The sequence below is a fragment of the Pleurodeles waltl genome, chromosome 2_2, assembly GCF_031143425.1.
Source record: "Pleurodeles waltl isolate 20211129_DDA chromosome 2_2, aPleWal1.hap1.20221129, whole genome shotgun sequence".
NCBI lineage: Eukaryota > Metazoa > Chordata > Amphibia > Caudata > Salamandridae > Pleurodeles > Pleurodeles waltl.
The window spans coordinates 206,475,669-206,495,333 of record NC_090439.1 but is presented as its reverse complement, the minus strand read 5'-3'; the positions used below and the strand labels follow the sequence as shown (position 1 = coordinate 206,495,333).

General features: G+C 48.8%; 1 protein-coding gene across 5 annotated transcripts in view; it reads left to right on the top strand.

Moving 5' to 3' along the window:
- TRIO (trio Rho guanine nucleotide exchange factor) overlaps positions 1–19,665 on the top strand; it is a 3,522,386-nt gene that overhangs the window by 2,883,776 nt on the left and 618,945 nt on the right. The window lies entirely within an intron of this gene.

Here is a 19,665-nt window from a genome sequence, read left to right as displayed (position 1 = left end):
CATGGGCATTCGTATTCCCAGTGCTGCTGGGGCCTCCTCATGACTCACTGTGCCTGCTGTCAGTGGGTCCTCCTGGGGTCTCCATCGCATTCTACTGGCACTCCTTCTTGCCGGGGCACACCCTGACTTACCTGCAAAGGTTGAGTCCATTGGACCTTGCCGGTCCCCCCTCCTGCAACTCTGCTTGCATCTTTTTTTCTTGCATTTGCCAAGGCTTGGTGGTGGTCTTGCTGGCCATTGACTACTCTGCAATTCGACGACTGGCATGGGACAGCTCTTGGACAACTCCTAGGATCCTTCTGCATCACCTGGATGCCACATCTGCATCTTAATGACCACTTCCAACAGGAAAGCATCTACAAGAAGGGTGGGCATTGCCCTCCTGCACCCCCTGGGCATCTCCGGTTGTCCTGGACTTTGTCCCCTCTTTCCATAGGTCCTCATTATCCAAAATCCACACCTGGGTTCCACTGATCTGGTCCATAGGCCATGACAGCAGCTGGACAGTCAAGGTCCCCATTGACTTCAGTGGGAGGTTCTGACACAAATTTACCTCTGTGCACCTGGGCTCCCTGATGTAGATCATGTAGGAGGCTGGCCTGGTTTGTAGTGGGTCCTTACACCTTATACCAGGTCCAGTTATCCATTATTAGTGAAATGTAGTAGTGTTTTAGCAGCTTAGACTGATAGAGGTAGCTATAGCAGAGCAGCTTAGGCTGAACTAGGAGACATGCAAAGCTCCTGCAATACCACATATAGTTATACAGTACTTATACACAAGTATAGACAATACTCAGTGTTACCAAAAATAAAGGTAGTTTATTTGGGTGACACAAGGCCAAAAATATCTTACCGGCAATACTCCTTCTGGAGGTAAGTACTATACACAATATATACACCAGACACCAAAATAAGGTAAGTAATTAGACATAGGTTAGTGCAAACAATAGGAAATGCTACAGAATGCAATGAGAGAAAATAGGTCTTGTGGCAACACAAACCATATACTAAGAAAGTGGAATGCGAATCACGAATTCCCCCCCTAGACAAGTGTAATATGTAGAGAATCGCTGGGAAAGTAAGAATACAGCAAAGGCAAGTACCCTACCCCAGAGCCCAGAAAAGCAGGAGTAAAGTACTGCAAGTTTCCTTAGGACACACTACAAGTCATGATTAGAGTTATTGCAAAAAACAAGCAAGACTGCAAACATCAAATGGTGGATTCCTGGACCTGGAGAGCTATAAAGAAAGGAAGGAGACAAGTCCAGAAGTCGAAAGATGTTCCAGGAAGGACAGGAGCCCCTGCCAACTCAGAAGAGGGTGCAAAAGAAGAGTCCCTGGTTGGATGAAGACTGCAGAAATGCACCCAAGGAAGATGTCAGTGGGTTCCAGTGTGATGCACTGGATGTCCCACGGAGAGAAGTTGGATGCAGGCGAGTTTTGGCGCTGGACTCATCCAACAAGCCGTGGTTCCGGCAAAGTCACGTTTTGCGTCAAAGTGGCGCTATCTGGACCCAGGAGGGACCTGGGGGCCTCAACTCTGTGTGAGGAGGAAGAGGGGGCTCTCAGCACTTTAGAGAGCCCTCAGAACACCAGATAGCACCCACGGGAGTCCCAGGACACAGGGACAAAGGAGGTGCAAAATGCGGTTGGTGCAGCACTACAAAGGGAGAACAACTGAGCGAGTTGTGCTTTGCAGGATAGAGTGCTGGGGACCTGGGCCAGGCTGTGCATGAAGGAATTTTACAAATAGCGCACAGGGGCCTCAGGAGGTGATGAAGACGTGGTGCACAGGGGTACCGTTGTCCTGGGGGAAGGCAAGGTCTTGCCTCCTCCCAATTGGGACAGCAGGATCTCAGGACAGTTTGTGTCGATGGGGTCCACCTTCTGTGTTCCAAGGAGCACACTCGTCATCAGGAGAGGAGTCCAAGAGAACTGGTCGTCGACTTAGAAGGTGCCTGCTTGAGTAGGGGAGTGACTCCATCACTCCACGGGAGATTTCTTCGGTCCTTCTAGTGCAGGGTGAAGGCAGGGAGTCACCAGAGCGTGCACACCGTGGCAACTGTTGCAGTTGCTGGCTGGAGCTGAAGTTGCAGAGGAAAAGTAGCCCTTCTGGATACTTTGTTGCTGTTACAGCGGTTCCTGGAGCAGTCTGCGGTTGATCTGAGGTCAGAGTAGTAGTTGCAGAGAATTCCTGCTGGAAACCTGCAAGTAGAATCTGAAGAGAACCCACAGGAGATACCCTAAATAGCCCTGAGAGGGGTATTGGCTACCTTACCAGGTATGGGCCTATCAGGAGGGGTGGCTGACGGCACCTGCTGGCACTGGCCACTCAGAGCCCTCTAGAGTGCCCCCGCACCCTTGAAAACAAGATGGCTGAGGTCTGGGACACCCTGGAGCACCACCCTTGGGGTGGTGATGGACAGGGGAGTGGTCACTCCCCTTTCCTTTGTTCAGTTTTGCGCCAGAGCAGGGACTGGGTGTCCCTGAACCGGTGTAGACTGGCTAATGCAAGGAGAGCACCATCTGTGCCCTTCAGAGCATTTCCAGAGGTTGGGGGAGGCTACCCCTCCCCAGCCTGTTACACCTATTTCCAAAGGGAGAGGGTGTAACACCCTCCTCCCAAAGGAAATGCTATGTTCTGCCTTTCTGGGACTGAGCTGCTCAGACCCCAGGAGGGCAGAACCCTATCTGTGAGGTGGCAGCAGCTGTAACTGCATTGCAAGCCTCAGAGAGCTTGTTTGGCAGTATTGAGGGTCCATGGTGGATCCCCAGGATGCATGGAATTGGCTCCCCCATACCCTATTTGGAATGGGGGGACAATTCCATGATCTTAGACACCTCACATGGCCATATTTGGAGTTACCATTGTAGTGCACGTGAGTAATGGTGTCCCAGCACTCACAAAGTCCCGGGAATTGGCCCTGGAATTGGCCCTGAACTATGTGGGGGCACCTTTGCTAGTGCAAGGGTGCCCTCACAATTTGTAACTTTGCACCTAGCCTTCATTAAATGAAGGTTAGACATACAGGTGACTTTTAAGTTACTTAAGTGCATTGAAAATGGCTGTGAAATAATGTGTGCACAATTTCACACAGGCTGCAGTGGCAGTCCTGTGAAATGGTTTATCTGATAGAGACTTCTAGCTGCAGCTTCCTTACCTTAGAATGCCCTGGCATCAGCTTCGAATCTGGAGTTTTTTCTGAGCAGTACCCTGCGCGCACCGTCAGTAGTTCAGATCCGATTCCATCGACCAGTGGAGATGCCCGCCCCTCCGGCCACTGCCCCCACTTTTGGCAGCAAGGCTGGAGGAGATAATTATAAAAAAACAAGGAGGAGTCACCCACCAGTGAGGACAACCCCTGAAGTGTCCTGAGATGAGGTGACCCCTGCCTTAAGAAATCCTCCATCTTGTTTGGGAGGATTCCCCCAAGAAGATTAGGGATGTGCCCCCCTCCCCTGAGGGAGGAGGTGTAGGAGGCTGGCCTGGCTTATAGTGGGTACCTGATGGTACCTACACCTTGTGCCAGGTCCAGTTTTCCCTTATTAGTAGATTAGTAGTGTTCTAGCAGCTTAGGCTGATAGAGGTAGCTATAGCTGAGCAGCTTAGGCTGAACTAGGAGCCATGCAAAGCTCCTACTTTACCACTTATATCATATAGCACTATATCATAAGAAACAAAATACTCAGAGTTACTAAAAATAAAGATACTTTATTTTAGTGACAATGTGCCAAAAATATCTCAGAGGATATACTCCCTTAGGAGGTAAGTACAATACACAAAATATACACACAAACCAAAATCAGGTAAGTAAACAATTAGAAAAATAGTGCAAACACTGTAGGATACAATAGGATGCAATAGCCCTAGGGGCAACACAAACCATATACTCTAAAAGTGGAATGCGAACCACAAATGGACCCCTAGGCTAGTGTAGTGTGTAGAGGGTCGCTGGGAGTGTAAGAAAACACTAAAGGTGTCCAAGATACGTAACCCCAAGACCCTGAAAAGTACGAGTGAAGTGATACTACTTCCCCAGAAACACATTAAAGTTGTGATAGAGGAGTCTGCAAAAACCACAACAGACTGCAAAGCACTGAAGACAGATTCTTGGAGCTGAGGACCTGCAAAGGAAGGGGACCAAGTCCAAGAGTCATGAAAGTGTCCGGGGGGGCAGGAGCCCACTAAACCCCGGATGAAGGTGCAAAATGGCTGCCTCTGGGTGGAAGAAGCTGAAGATTCTGCAATAACGAAAGGTGCTAGGAACTTCTCCTTTGTGCAGAAGATGTCCCACGGAGTGCTGGAGGATGCAGAGTTGTTTCTTTGGAGAAAGACCACAAACAAGCCTTGCTAGCTGCAAGGGTCGCTGTCGAAGAAAAAGGGTGCTGCCCTGGCCCAGGAAGGACCAGGAGGTCGCCACTTGGGAGTGGAGACAGAGGGGGCTTTCATCCACCCAGAGAGCCCACGCACAAGAAGGCAGCACCGGCAGAAGTACTTGAACACGGGTTCAAGAAAACTGAGCACGGCGGTCGTCTCAATATTACAAAGGAGGGTCCCACGAAGCCGGTGGTCAACTCAGCGAGTTGAGCAATGCAGGATGGAGTGCTGGGGACCTGGGCTAGGCTGTGCACGAATGATTCCAAGCAAAAGTGCACAGAAGCCCTAGCAGCTGCAGTTCACGAGGTGCACAGGATTACTGTCTGGAGGGGGAGGCAAGGACTTACCTCCTCCAAATTTGGACAGTTGGACCACTGGACAGTCTGTGTCACTTGGGTCCACTACCTGTGTTCCAGAGGCCACGCTGGTCAGGATGTGAGGGGTCCTAGAGTACCGGTAGCGCTGAAGTTTTGGTGCCTGCTAGAGCAGGGGGAAGATTCCGTCAACCCACGGGAGGTTTCTTCTTCTTCGCTTCCAGGTACAGGGTGAAGGCAGAGAGCCCGCAGAGCATGCACCACCAGGAAACAGTTGAGAAAGCCGGCAGGATTAGGCGCTACAATGTCGCTGGTAGTCTTCTTGCTACTTTGTTGCAGTTTTACAGGCGTCCTGGAGCAGGCATCGGTCGATCCTTGGCAGAAGTCGAAGAGGGAAGTGCAGAGGAACTCTGGTGAATTCTTGCAAGTCGTTATCTGAGGAAAAGCCCACTGGAGAGACCCTAAATAGCCCTCAGAGGAGGATTGGCCACCAAGTCAGGTAAGCACCTATCAGGAGGGGTCTCTGACGTCACCTGCTGGCCACTCAGAGGCCTCCACTGTGCCCTCATACCTCTGGATTCAAGATGGCAGAGGTCTGGGACACACTGGAGGAGCTCTGGGCACCACCCCTGGGGTGGTGATGGACAGGGGAGTGGTCACTCCCCTTTTCTTTGTCCAGTTTCGCGCCAGTGCAGGGGCTGGGAGTTACCTGAACTCGTGTAGACTGGCTTATGCAAGGAGGGCACCATCTGTGCCCTTCAAATCATTTCCAGAGGCTGGGAGAAGATACTCCTCCCTAGCCCTTAACACCTATTTCCAAAGGGAGAGGGTGTAACACCCTCTCTCAGAGGAAATACTTTGTTCTGCCTTCCTGGGACCGGGCTGCCCAGACCTCAGGAGGGTAGAACCCTGTCTGTGGCGTGGCAGCAGCGGTAGCTGCAGGGAAAACCCCAGAGAGCTGGTTTGGTTGTACCCGGGGTCCATAGTGGAGCCCCGGGGATGCATGGGATTGGCACCCCAATACCAGATTTGGCATGGGGGGACAATTCCATGATGTTAGACATATTACATGGCCATATTCGGAGTTACCATTGTGAAGCTACATATTGGTATTGATCTATATGTAGTGCACGTGTGTAATGGTGTCCCCGCACTCTCAAAGTCTGGGGAAATTGCCCTGAACTATGTGGGGGCACCTTGGCTAGTGCTGGGGTGCCCTCACACTTAGTAACTTTGCACCTAATCTTCACTAAGTGAAGGGTAGACATATAGGTGGCTTATAAATTACTTAAGTGCAGTGTAAAATGGCTGTGAAATAACGTGTGCCTTATTTCACTCATACTGCAGTAGCAGTCCTGTGTAAGATTTGCCTCAGCTCCCTATGGGTGGCAAAAGAAATGCTGCAGCCCTTAGGGATCCCCTGGAACCCCAGGACTAGGGAATTTTAGGGTGTTCCAGTGTGCCAATTAGAATTGGTGAAAATGGTCGCTAGCCTATAGTGACAATTTTAAAGGCAGAGAGAGCATAAGCACTGACGTTCTGGTTAGCAGAGCTCAGTGACACAGTTAGTCACTACACAGATACACACATTAAGTCCACAAACTATGAGCACTGGATTCCTGGCTAGCAGGATCCCAGTGAGACAGGCAGAAACAAACTTTATACATGTAAAAATGGGGGTAACATACCAGGCAAGAGGGTACTTTCCTCCAGGAGGCACAAAGAGGGTGTAGCCACCCTCCGGGACAGTAGCCATTGGTTCCTGTCCCCAGACCTAAACAGCCCCCTAAATTGAGTATTTAGGGGCGACCCTGAACCCAGGAAATCAGATTCCTGCGACCTGAAGAAAGAAGAAGGACTGCTGACCTGAAAGCCCCGCACAGACGACGGAGACAACATCTGGCGTAGCCCCAGCCCTACCGGGCCTCTCTCCAGACACAAAGACCTGCACAGCGACGCATCCAGCGGGACCAGCGACCTCTGAGGACTGCCCTGCACCTAAAGGACCAAGAACCTCCAGAGAACAGCAGCTCTGTTTAAAAACAACGTGGACACCTTGTGTCGACCTCCCTGCACCCCCACAGCGACGCGTGCAGAGAGGATCCAGAGGCTCCCCCTGACCGCAACTGCCTGGTAACAAAGGAACCCGATGCCTGAACCAAGCACTGCACCTGCAGCCCCCAGGACAGAGAGGAACCACCTACCAGTGCAGGAGTGACCAGCAGGCTGCCCCCATCCTAGCCCAGTCGGTGGCTGGCCCGAGAAGCGACCATGTGCCCTGCCTGCACCGCTAGAGTGATCCCGGGTCCCTCTGTTGCTTTCAATGCAAAACCTGGCACCTACTTTGCACACTGCACCTGGCCGCGCCTGTGCTGCTGAGGGTGTGTTTTTTGTGCCTGTGTGTGTCCCCACCAGTGCTCTACAAAACCTCCCTGGTCTGCTCCAAGAGGACGCAGGCACTTACCTGCTAGCAGACTGTAACCGGAGCACCCCTGTTCTCCATAGGCGCCTATGTTATTTGGGCCCTCCTTTGATCTCTGCACCTGACCGGCCCTGTGTTGCTTGTGCGGTGAGTTTGGGGTTGGCTTGAACCCCCAACGGTGGCTGCCTATGCCCAGGAGACTGATCTTGTAAGGCCTTTACTTACCTGAGAAACTAACAAATAGTTACCTCCCCCAGGAACTGTTGATTTTTGCAGTGTCCACTTTTAAGATAGCTTGTTGCCAGTTTTCCCAAAACTGTGTATACTACTGTTTTAATTCAAAGTTCCATACTTGTCTGTGTGAAGTACCTTACAATTTATGTACTTACCTAAATTCTGAATCTTGTGGGTCTAAAATAAATTAAGAAAATAATATTTTCTATATAAAACATCTTGGCCTGGGGTTATGTCTTTGAGTGTGTGTTCTCATTTATTGCCTGTGTGTGTACAACAAATGCTTAACACTGCCCTCTGATAAGCCTACTGCTCGACCACACTAGCCCAAAATAGAGCATTAGTATTATCTATTTTTGCCACTATCAACACTAAGGGGAACCCTTGGACTCTGTGCACACTATCTCTCACTTTGAGATAGTATATACAGAGCCAACTTCCTACATTACTGCTAAATATTATCAGCCTTTGCGGCATTTGCCTACTTACACTCCGTATCCCCAGTTTACCAAAGGCAAGCACTTTGTTTCAGTTTGGACTTACAACATGACGTCCTCCCTGGGGTAGGGTCCCAGCTGGAAGCATGAGTTGGCGCAAGCTGTGGTTTTTTTTTTCAAATTTATTTTTATATCGTCTTATACTTGTGGAATCTGGCCGTGCATACAAGGACACACACCCTAGTTCATATTTGTGACAGCCCTGTAAGTCATGGCTATTTGTAGCCCGTCAGAGACCCTACACAGACCTCCGCACCATGTCGATTTGCAGAGGGAGTCTTATTATCTCTCCTGTATGGATGACCACATAGGCGCTGGAATTAGGGGTTCTGGTGGTGCTGCCACATCAATAAGCTACCACATCAGACTTTGGAAACATTTGTGACAGTGTACGCCAACATGCATTACCAGCTACATACTACACTCAGGACCACTCTCTTGCGAAATGGGAGTGGTTCATTTTCTGCCCTTGTCCTTTGTGTTAGGCTAGGAAGTTTTGCAGTCACTATAAATGCAGTGAAGTAACATTGGTGGCATCATCCCCACTCTGAACGTTCTTTTAGCACCAATGGTGTGACCGATTCAGGTGAAGTATCCAGCCTAAATAGGAACTCTAATCATGCAAGTCACGGATTTTAAGAATGAGGTAGTTAATTACTTTCGATTTCACGGTTTCCAGTTCCACACAATTACTTTGGACACCGTTTGTATATAAAAATGCACGATAAATTGTATTAGACTCCTATAGTGGATAGTCATTATCTGACATATAGCATTTCACTAGTGGCCCTCATCGTCCTTATCGAGCTATAGTTGTTAACTTATTCAATTGATTTGTGAAACGCTAATTTGCAACTTCACATTTTTGGAACAAATTACAGAGCCTGTTTCCTTACCTGTTTCATAAATGCATAGCAAAAACCTAGCCTAGAGGAGCAAGCGAGGGCTACTTAAGATATGTTTTATTGTAGCAAGACCATCTTAAATATAAGATGCTGTACTTTGTACTATATGATGTCTGCACATCTCTAGCACAAACGTAAACCTTTGAATGAAAAGTATAGCTTTCCTATTTTGTATTTTCCGGGAACATTAAACCATATTTTTGTAATACTATTTACGCATGTGTTAGAGCGCTTCTTGTGCACAGTGATGTTTTCATGACCTACAGTAGTATTGCAACAAGCGCAAATAATGTTTTTTATTTCTTCAGGTTTGCATGCAGTCTCAAAAGCTTCCACAGTATTTGTGAAAACTCAGCTTGAAAGCAGGGTTTGACCTAAACTTTCCAAATCTCAATTTATTTATTTTTTGTTTTAAAGGTCTGGCCATAGGGACAGCATTAGTTGTTTCGCCACACTATTTTTTCTTCAAAAAAATCCATAAATTATACATACACATATATATAGGGGCCACTGGTCAGCAGTCTGCTTGCGTTGGTCTGTCAAAAAGTCAGTTGCACTTTGCTTCTGACTACCACATGGGGCAATGTATCAGACCACTTCAACCAAAGCTACCCTTTGTGTGAGTGATGGCATTTTGCCTGTGCACAATGTGGTAATCTAATGAGAAAATAGTGCCCTTCAATGCTCTTGGGACAATGTTTCTTTCATTTTATTATTGCTGGTATGCCACTCTGTTTCTATTTTCCCTTTCTGCACAGTTTTGTTTTAATCTCTAACATTGATAAAATGCTAACACCACGAAGCACCGCAGGACATTAAAAATAGAGAACCAGCTTTGCCAGCATGGATTGTGACTCCTTGCACTATCATCTCAGACAGCAGACTAGCAGTATCAGGGGACTCCTCAACTAGAGTCCCCCCCCCCTTAAACAATGTCAGCAGAGCCACTGAGGTGAGCTCTGTGTAAAAAATGACATAAAATGTAATTTCTCAACCCACTCCAGCCTGCTCGATTCCATTGCAGCAGGATAAGAAGCATGTTCTGCTGAAAGGTCTTGCTCTACTGTCTCGTGGCACAACAGATACTCCTTCTCAGACACTGCTCCCTGCCTGGTTTTATTGTTCAAAGCTCAATTTACAGTGAAAGCCCTTGGGTCATAATGTTACTGGTCCACACATAGAATCCTATTCAAATATTCTTCATTTGCCTAAACAATTCCAAGGGTAAGTGTAGGAAAGTGGGATCTTTCTGACATAGTTGCTCCCACTTTTTGCCTGGTGTCAGTGTGTTTTGAATGTAGTAAATTGGGATCCTGCTAACCAGGACCCCAGTGTGAGTGTTTTCTCCACTAAATTGTGTTGGTAAGTGTCTCATACACCCCACAATTGGCATACTAATGTGCCCCTCTAAGTCCCTGGTATATGGTACTTGGGTACCCAGGGCATTGGTACATCAGGGGTCCCCCATGGACTTCCACGTGTACTATGCCACCCATGGGAGCCTTTGCAAACTGTGTCTACAAGCCTGCCATTGCAGCCTGTATGAAATGGTGCATGCACATTTCATCCCAGATATAAGGTTTACCTTATATCGCAGTCACTGCACTTTGACCCTATAAGTCACCCCTAGGGTAGGCCCTTCAGACCAAGGGCAGGGTGCATGGTTCTAAGTGTGAGGGTACCCCTGCATGAGCAAAGGTACACCTACAAACCCCAGACTCCCTTTTCTGGGCTTTATAAGTGTGTGGAAACCATTCTAAGGTATGTAGTGGACACTGATCATTACGAGATGTCCAACTACATAATGGTTTCTCCAAACCTAGTCACGTTTCATGTTGGAATCAGGCAACTACACTGGTACACCGGTTCTAGTGTTAGTTGCATGATACCATGTACTTTGGGGGTTCCTTAGAGGGAATACCCCATGTCTGCCTGTCCTTGCAGGGTCTGCGTGCAAGCCAGTGCTGCCGCCTGCCCCAGATACTGTTCTGCTTTCCTGCTGCTGAGCTTAACGCAGGCAGGGGAAGGTCAAACAAAGCTATTTCCTTTAGAGGAGAGGTCTCACTCCCTCTCCTTTAGAGATAGGTGTCTCTGGGCTAGAGTAGGGGTGCTCCTGAGCGTCACCAGACTTCTTTGAAGGGCACATTTGGTTCCCTTCTTCCAATATTGGTTCCTTCCAGTGCAGGAGCCTCCAGGCTCCAACTCTGGTGCGAAACACACAAAGGACAGTGGAGTGACCACCCCCGTCCAGCTCCCCCTGTGGTGGGGTGCCTAGAGCTCTGCCAGGTGGCCACTTGATTGTGTCATCTGGGAAACAGGATGAGCAGAGGCCTCTGGGAGCATCTGACTGGTCAGTTCAGTAATGTAGCATCCCTGACCCCTCCCTAATAGGTGGGTCACCACAAAAATCGTCCAACTCCCCACCTGGGTTACTTAAGAGCTCCCCTGCGGGTGGGAACCCCAGATTCACCTTCATGACTTCTTCTGCGACCTGGACACTGGATTCTGCTGCTGGACTTTATTGGTAACCAAGAGAAGCCTGCAACAGGTAGGAGGGCTCCCACTGCAACCTTGTCCCCGAGCATTGCAAGAACTTTGCAACTTTTGTGGCCGTGCATCCTCCAGAGTTACAGGACCTCTGCCTGCACTAAGGACATCCAGAAGGAATCTCCCTTGGAGTGAAGAAGTATCTCCCCTCAACTGCAGGCACTGCAACCTCTACGACTGGTTTGTGCATCCAACGGTCCCACTGACTCCTCAAGACTCTGCAACACAGGTGGTAGTTCTGCAGCTCTCTAGATGTCTGACCTGTCTTCTTTGCAACTGGGAAGAGGGTGGTCCCTTGTTGGAGCTGCTGGGACAGAACCCCTGTGCGCTGCATCTACTGTTGTCACCAAGGCTTGTTGGTTCTTCAGCTTGAAGACCTCATCGCTGCAGGAAGCCCCATCCTCAAGCATCACACAGCTCCAAGACCGACGTGGGCTTCCATCTTCTTTGTGCTGCTGAGGCCTCTTCGCGACTCCCTGTGCTTGCTTCCGGAGGGTCCTCCTGGGGTCTCTTTCAATTTCTTCTGGCTCTCCTCACTGATAAGGGCTGGTTCTGACTTACCTGTAAAGGTTGAGTATCTCATGCAGCAGGTGCTGTCACTACTGTAGATAAAGGACGTTTACTTTGTGAACATGTCTCTCAGCAAGAGATGTGAACAAACAGGTCCTAAGCTGAATGACTTCTTTTTAGGCTAATCTGAGTACTTGCTTCAAACTTAACTAGTCTGTTAAAGAATAACATGCCTGTAAGTAGAGGAACGTGTTTAGTGAAGACCCAGTGTCTGTGATATGGACATTATACTTACATTCCCCCTTGTACCTATTGTACATGTTTATGCAGAGTAGTGACAGGTGCTGTATTTATGTCCATGCTGCCTTACCATGTATTGTTAACGGCTTGATTTTATTGAATAATTCATACTGTACCATTGTAAGGCTTTATATATAGCCATAGCCACAATGTGCTTACATTTTGCATCCTACCCCGGTTTATGGGTAAAATGAATGGGATAAATCCATCATGTTAAACATTATCTAATATTTGCATTGTCATTTGCAAACAAAAACTTTATTAGCATAAAACAAATGCATTTTCATTTGAATTTCTTTAAAGGTCTGTACTGCCAGTTACTGGTGGGATAAGTTAATAGGGTTGAATGCAGATGTCACGGTTTGGTTTCCTGCATGTTTGAGCTATCCTTTTGCTTTCATGGTTGATAAAAGGAGCACCATTGAGACAGGTGATAGCCGTTACCCAAGCAGGCAAGGCCTTGGCTGGTACTCGCTGCAAAGGCAAGGTTATGAAGTGGCAGGAAGTCAGCAACCCTTCCAGTAGCACAGGGCAGCTGTGAAGTGAGTAGCATACTGCAGAAAAATGATGATACCACGTTATTTATTTAATGAACTGTAGAAAAGATAAGATGTGGTATGGCAGTCTGAGAAGATTGGATCTGTTTTCTGTTTGCCTATTTGTTCAGAAGTTAATTTATAATATATACAAATATTCTGATCTGTCTGCAAATGGGATTTCACAGGCTACAGCCAAAGCTAATGATGTCAGGATGTAGAATTTTTATTCTTAGTATTCCTGTGGACACAGTGCCTAGTCTAAAAGCCCCGGACTGCTTATTGGTTTGATATTTTATACTCCATGCTTACTATTACCGTACAAACATCTTTGTGCATATAGGTAGATGACACTGTAATAAACATTACACAGATGTTTGCATTTCTCCAGACAATGGCCCCAATTTAGAGATTCTTGGCAAAGCATTTACACAATTGATTTTTGCAGGTGTGGGAGAACCAGGTACCGTTTTTTCACCCACTAACTCCAGCCAAAAAATTGCATGGGGATTTGGCTGATGGGGGTGATGGAAGGGGAAGCATGCAATGTTCCCCGATGCCAGCAAATTTTTACATGCTTGCTCGGAGTAGGTAGCAAGTATTTTTGTTTCCCCCACAGAACAAGGATTTTTCTGTGGTTTAATGGCTGGAAAAGTTGCATATACTTGGTAATACCTCATTCCTAGGGGTTAACTCATATCTGGAAGATCGTGGGATGAATTTACTGCATAGTACCAGTAAATTCGAAGGTGATTTTACCATTACCACTGTACCGTCTAACTCTTAATCACACCCATTGTGAGCTTGCTATCGATAGTTAAAGAAGAAAAACCGGACAGACCTATTGCTTTTGCCAATGCTTGTCTCTCAAATGATATCTCTCTCCTTTCTTTCCATTCTATGCATGCCTCCACTCTCTGAGTACAGCCTACTCAAACTAACTTGTATGTTTTGTTTAATCATTACTATTGTATCTCTGCAAATTGACCAGACCTTATTTCAAAGGTCACAATCTCTCCTTTAAAAGTCATACCATGCACACTAATAATACCCAATGTCCTGTAGCTTATCTATTAGTACTGCCAACCAATGCATGAATTCACCTATCTCCCTTCCTTTCCCATGAGCAATCACACCTAATTCCTGCTAATGCATTTACATTACAATATAAATACCCACACTAACATTAATTTGACAACACTCAGTAGTCAGACAAGTCAATTGTAGTTCATACAGACTGTTTAAGTATCCCCTTTTACTGCTTGACACATACATAAGACAAAACACTTCCCCAGCAACAAACCATGCATCACATATTGAACAGGCCCAAGAATAACTGAAGAGATCTGCCACACAGCGCTGGCCAACAGAGGACTCTAATATAGACTCACACTGCAGGTCTCGACTAGTAGCATACTACAGCCACTTCTTGGCATCTCACAATGCCTATCAGATTTGGGATGATATTAACAAAGTCCATCCCGGCAGGTCTGTCTACTACTTCTCCCTTTAACCATGCCTGCTTAGGACCATAAACTTAAACAAGATACTTCAGAATGGACAACCCAGTACGGTAACCCCCTCAGTGGACTCTGAACATGAGAAATACCGGAAAGGGACCTACAGAGCTGCTCAAAGCCATCAGCTTACTGAAAACCATAAACGGCACACCTGTCTCTAACACTTTCTTCACCCCTCACACTAAGTGCTGAATCACATAACACAATAACTGCATCTCAGTGGTCTTCACACATGACATGGAAACAGTTTCTATGTAGAATCAAAGCAAAGGCCAAATAATTTCAGCCAAACACCCTATATTGTGCAGTGTGCCACCCATGTAGGCAGGAACATCTGATAGAGACTTCTAGTTGCAGATTCCTTACCCTAGAATTTCCCCCAGCGCGTCAGACTGGATCCGTAGATTTTTCTTCGAGCAATATCCTTGCATGTCCGCAGGTGGCGTCGGTCGACTCCGCGGGCGTCGTTGGCGTTGTGGTCACCGAATGATGTTGAGAGTAGTATATAGACGCCGCCCTGGCGCAGTGAGGTCAGTTCTTTTCTTTCCGTGCCATGGGCTGATCTGGAGAAGAGCCTCCCTGGCTATTTTTTGTCCGAATTCGACTGTTTCTGCAACTTTTTTCTGTGAAACTTTGGTGCGTCGAGGATGTCCCTGAAGACTGGGTTAAAGCCATGCGAGGACTGTCATCGGACGATGTCGGTGACAGATCCTCATCGGGTTTGTCTGTGGTATCTCGAGCGCGCCCACGACCCGAAGTCATGCTCCGAGGGCCGGGCCATGCACCCAAAGTCATTGAGGGAGCGGACCCTAAAGCTAATGGCGGCCCGGCACTCGACTTTGCGTAGGTCCCGGTCTCGGAGTCATCACCACTCGTCTTCTTCTAAATCCTCAGGTCAAGGTAAGAAGAAGAAGTCCCATCGGCTGACGCGATGCGGGAAGTGTGTCCGCGCACAAGGCCTCTGTCCTCAGAGCCTGCATTTGGGTTGGCTCCACACTTCCCTGAGTTTCCTGGGGCCGGAGCGACCCCCACCCATCGTAAAGAGTTTTATGAGGTCATGCGGCTCATATTTGGGTGGTCCGACCCCGATATGGCGCCTTCCTGACCAAGGGGTTCGGCTGAGGGGCCTTCAGGTTTCGCGCCGGCAGCTTTGGTTCCAACCACCGAGGTCACCTCCGGATCTGTGCGCGGATCTGCACCAGCGCCGGTCGCACCCTTGAGACCTTCCCGGGCGCTGGGTCGATTATCGACTCGCCCGACGTCAGTGGCGCCCACTATCGACATCAACCCATTTCTTATCCCCGGCGACTCTGGTCTCGAGCTTTCCACTGTTGAGGTCAGGTCTAATCTCCTGACGGAGGTGCTACAGCCTAGGGCTTCTACTTCAGAACCCCTTTTGTCTTTTAATGAGGCCCTCACCAATGTCCTTTTGGGTGCATGATCCAAACCCAACACAGGGGCTCCTGTGAATAGGACTATCGCACGCCACCATCGACCAGCTCCGAACGACCCTAAATTCCTGTCCCAACACCCCACTCCTGAGAGTTTTGTTATCCATACTTCCTCTTCTTCAGGTGCATTCCCTTCCTCACCCCCAGATAGCGAATCCAAAAGGCTGGAAAAATTTGGCAAGAAGTTGTTTTCTTCCTCCAGTCTTGCGCTGCAGTCTGTGAATACTGCATGCCTTTTGGGCCGCTATATCCACTCTTTGTGGGATACGGTTGCACAAGTCCTGCCGAAGATACCGAAGGAGGCCCGTGCTATCGCCTCCCAAGCTGTGACCGATGCGAGAGATGCGGCAATGTTCACAATCCATTGTGGGCTGGACCTGACTGACTCTCTGGGTAGATAGGTTGCTTCGGCGGTGGCCTTATGACGTCATGCCTGATTAGGCACTTCTGGTTTTTCGGGAGATGTCCAACAGTCACTCATGGACATGCCCTTTGTTGGCTCCCGTCTCTTCGGAGACAAAGCTGACATGGCCTTGGAGAGGTTCAAGGATTCCCAGGTTACGGCTCGGTCCCTCAGTCTTTCCTCTGCCCCTCGCCCACCACAGTCCGCTTTTCGCCCCTTTCGTGGCCACAGAAGGGGCTCCCTGTCACGTCCTCCACCCAGCCACTGTGCCTCGCGCGCTGTTCAGCCTATGCGTGGCCAGGGATGCGGAATCCCACGTGGCCATGGGACAGGGAACCAGAGGTCTGCCCAGTCCATCTGTGCCCCGCTGCAGCTTCCAAACCCTCCTAGTCCGTCCCCTCACTCCTGTCCAGTTGGTGGCAGGATTCACCATCACCTGCCCCTCTGGGAAAATATCACCACGGACAGGTGGGTTTTGCAGATAGTTCGAAAGGGCTACTCCCTCCCTTTCGAATCTGCTCCACCACCCATGCCACCATCATTCAATCACCTTACAGAGGATCATTTGGCGCTTCTCCGTCAGGAAGTCGCAGCTATATTGGCCAAGGGAGCTATAGAAAAGGTCCATGTGCCAGAAGTAGGTTGTGGTTGTTATTCCCGCTACTTTCTGATATCAAAAAAGGACAAGGGCTTACGCCCTATTCTAGACCATCGAGACCTAAACTACTTCCTCAAGAAGGAGAAATTCAAAATGCTCACCCTGGCTCAGGTTCTGTCTGGATGGTAGCATTGGACTTGCAGGATGCTTATTTCGGCATCCCCATCTTGCCTGCCCACAGACGTTACCTACAATTCGTGGTAGGTCGCAAGCACTTTCTGTTTACCATGCTCCCCTTCAGCCTTGCCAGCGCCCCACAGGTGTTCATGAAAGTGATGGCGGTGGTTGCAGCTCATCTGCGCAGGTTAGGGGTCTCAGTCTTCCCCTACCTTGACGACTGGCTGTTGAAGGCGGTTTCGCCCCTGAAAGTCTTCTCCCACCTTCAGACTATGATGACCCTCCTGCACACGCTGTGGTTCACTATAAATGTGCAGAAGTCACACCTGACTCCCTCTCAGTCGCTCCCTTTCATCGGAGCGGTTCTGGACACAGTGCAGTTTTGAGCTTAACCTCCCAAAAAAGGAGTCCAAGACATTCAGGCTATGATTCCAGTCTTTCGGCCTCAGTCTTGGGTTTCGGTCAGACTGACTCTGAGGCTGCTGGGCCTCATGGTCTCCTGCATCCTGCTAGTGACACAAGCCAGATGGCATATGCGGGCTCTGCAGTGGGACCTGAAGTTCCAGTGGGAGCAGCATCAGGGGAATCTCTCTGACCTGGCCTAAATCTCAGAGGGGACTGCGAAAGACATGCAGTGGTGGCTTTTGAATCCGCATTGGGTCCACGGCAGATCCCTCTCCCTTCCCCAACCAGATCTATCTATAGTGACAGATCTATCTGGGTTGGGTCGGCCACATGGGAGAGGCGGAGATCAGAGGACTTTGATCCCCGGCGGAGTCTGGGCTCCATATCAGTCTGCTGGAGCTCTGGGCGATCAGGCTTGTGTTGAAAGCATTCCTTCCCTCACTCAAAGGAAAAGTGGTACAGGTGTTCACGGACAATACTACCGCCATGTGGTACTCTAACAAACAGGGCGGAGTAGGGTCATGGACCCTTTGTCAGGAGACACTACGCCTCTTGACATGACTGGCTCATCAGGACATTACCCTGGTGGTTCAACATCTGGCGGTCTTTCTGAACGCCAGAGCAGATGAACTCAGCCGTCACGAATGGCACCTCCACCCGGAGGTGGCGCAAGGTCTCTTTCAGGAGTGGTGAGAGTCAGTTAGATCAGTTCGTCTCCTCAAAGAATATACAATGTCAGTTGTTTTGCACGTTGGTGTTTCCAAGGCGGCACTCGCTTGGAGACGCTTTTCGTCTCGATTGGAACTCCGGCCTCCTGCACGCCTTTCCGCATATGCCTCTTCTGCCCAGAGTTCTCAAGAAAATCAGCAACAACCAGGCCCAAGTCATCTTGGTGGTTCCGGAGTGGGCACGGAGAGTATGGTATCCAGAGCTTTCTAGCATGTCCATCGATCCTCCACTCAGACTGCCTCTTCGGGCGGATCTTCTGTTGCAGCAACAGGGGACGGTTTTCACCCGAACCTGTCCAACCTCCACCTTCATGGGTAAAGATTGAACTGCGCCAGTTGATGGCTTTTGCCCTTCCACCCGAAGTCTGCAATGTTATCTTGGCAGACAGGCGTCCATCAACCAAAACTGTATACGCTTGTCGTTGGAATAAATTTGTGGCGTGGTGTACCAACAAATCTGTTGATCCCCTTTCTGCCCCGCTATCCAAGATTCTTCTGTTCATTCTTTCTTTGGCCCGGCAGGGCTCTGCTTTGGGCACCATTAAAGGGTATTTGTCTGCCATTTCAGCCTTTCTCAGGCTACCTGATCAGCCCTCACTCTTTAAATCTCCTATTGTGAGTAGATGCCTAAAGGGCTCACCCATTTATTTCCACCCTGTAGGAAAGAAGCCTCTTTCTAGCCTTGTTACACCCACTTTTGGCCTGTTTGTGAGTATATGTCAGGGTGTTTTTACTGTCTCACTGGGATCCTGCTAGCCAGGGCCCCAGTGCTCATACGGGAAACCCTATGTTGTCAGTGTGTTTGATATGTGTCATTGGGATCCTGCTAGCCAGGACCCCAGTGCTCATACGTTTGTAGCCTATATGTGTTCCCTGTGTGGTGCCTAACTGTATCACTGAGGCTCTGCTAACCAGAACCTCAGTGTTTATGCTCTCTCTGCTTTTAAAATTATCACTGCAGGCTAGTGACTAATTTTACCAATTCTGATTGGCACACTGGATCACCCTTATAATTCCCTAGTATATGGTACCTAGGTACCCAGGGTATCGGGGTTCCACGAGATCACTATGGGCTGCAGCATTTATTTTGCCACCCATAGGGAGCTCAGACAATTCTTACACAGGACTGCCACTGCAGCCTGAGTGAAATAACGTCCATGTTATTTCACAGCCATTTTTCACTGCACTTAAGTAACTTATAAGTCACCTATATGTCTAACCCTCACTTAGTGAAGGTTAGGTGCAAAGTTACTTAGTGTGAGGGCACCCTGGCACTAGCCAAGGTGCCCCCACATTGTTCAGGGCAAATTCCCCGGACTTTATGAATGTGGGGACACCATTACACATGTGAACTACATATAGGTCAATACCTTTGTGTAGCTTCACAATGGTAACTCCGAACATGGCCATGTAACATGTCTAGGATGATGGAATTGACACCCCAATACCATTCTGGTATTGGGGACACAATTCCATGCATCCCCGGGGCTCCCGCATGGACCCCGGGTACTGCTAAACCAGCTCTCTGTGTTTCTTTCTGCAGCTACGCTGCTGCCAACCCTCAGACAGGTTTCTGCCCCTCCTGGGGCCTGGGCAGGCCAGTCCCAGGAAGGCAGAACAAAGGATTTCCACTGAGAGAGGTTGCTACACCCTCTCCCTTTGGAAATATGTGTGAGGGGCCTGAGAGGCGGAGCCTCTCCTGGCCTCTGGAAATGCTTTGAAGGGCACAGATGGTGCCCT